The sequence below is a fragment of the Nuphar pumila genome, chromosome 7 (genome assembly GCF_984573655.1).
Source record: "Nuphar pumila chromosome 7, dmNupPumi1.hap1.1, whole genome shotgun sequence".
Classification (NCBI taxonomy): Eukaryota; Viridiplantae; Streptophyta; class Magnoliopsida; order Nymphaeales; family Nymphaeaceae; genus Nuphar; species Nuphar pumila.
Window position 1 is genome coordinate 81,827,552 of NC_143255.1, and position 1,380 is coordinate 81,828,931.

Genomic DNA, 1,380 nt, shown 5'->3' on the forward strand with positions numbered 1-1,380 from the left:
CTCGAGTCTTCCTTTCCTTCAAAAATCTGAACTTCCAAAATTTCCTTCAAGATTCGAGCCATGACTCGAACTTTCCAGCTTTCCTATAAAAAATTTGAATTTTATCTTGATTTTTCTTTCCTTCAATAAATAAAACTTTCAAGTTTTCCTTCCAAATTCGAGCCCTCACTCGAACTTTCCTATTTTCCTCCGAAAAATTGGGTTTTATCTCGAGTTTTCTTGCCTTCAATAAATAAACCTTCAAAATTTTGATTCGGGCCCTGACTCGAACTTTCCTGCTTTCCTTCGAAAATTTGGGTTTTTATCTCGAGTTTTCTTGCCCTCAATAAATGAACTTTCAAGTTTTTCGAGCCCTGACTCGAACCTTCCTGCTGTCCTTCGAAAATTTGAGTTTTATCTCGAGTTTTCTTGCCTTCAATAAATGAATTTTCAAGTTTTCCCTTGAGATTCGAGCCCCGACTTGAACCTCCCAGTTTTCCTTTGAAAATTCGAGTTTTAAACTCGAATTTCCCTGTTTTTCCTTGTAGAATCTGAGTCCTGATTCGGATACTTTTTCAAAAGCCTACCCTCAAAACCCAGTTTTATGCCAAACTTGCCTTCAGAACTTTAAATTTACATTTACCTTCAGAATTCAGCCTCATGTTGGATTCTTCCCCAGAATCCCACTGATATTATCAAAATTCGATGTTAAGCAAAGGTTTCGTCATCAAGAATTTCAGGAATATATTGCCAACTCGCCATAAAGTAGTTGATAATCTCAAAATTATATAAAGAATTTCCTCAAATCTCCTTTAGTATTCCTTCCAAAAGGGTGAAGCTTCTATGAAGAAAGGCTCAAACTCCAAATTTTTTGTTGGTCAACCAAGAGGATGAAGAAAAATCTTCGACATGACCGGTAAAGGAAATATTCAATGATGCTGAAGAGTCATAAATGAGCTGATATTGATCATAGCTATGGCATATTCTTAAAGATTATTCTTTGACAGTAAAAACAGTGGAAATATCCTGGGCAATCTGAAAAGAACCTACCCAATTCATGTATCATCAAGTTAGCTAAGCTGCAAATCAAATATCCGCAAAAGGGATCTCTCAATTGTCGTCAAGATGAAGGCGAACTAAGCGAGTAGACCCCCGGGGCCAAAGAAGATTTGAAACATCTCCAAGATGACGGAGTTTGTGACGGATCCTTCCAGGGAAAGTTCGGATCACCGTCGAGATGAAGGCAGATGTGATGTAGCCTACCGACAAACCCTAAAAGATATTTGATTCCAGCTATCATCTAAATACCTTTGAGTCAATACCATCATATATAATCCCTAAGATAAAAGAAGGATCGAAACATCTCCAAGATGAAGGAGTTTGTGACGTACCATTCCCAGA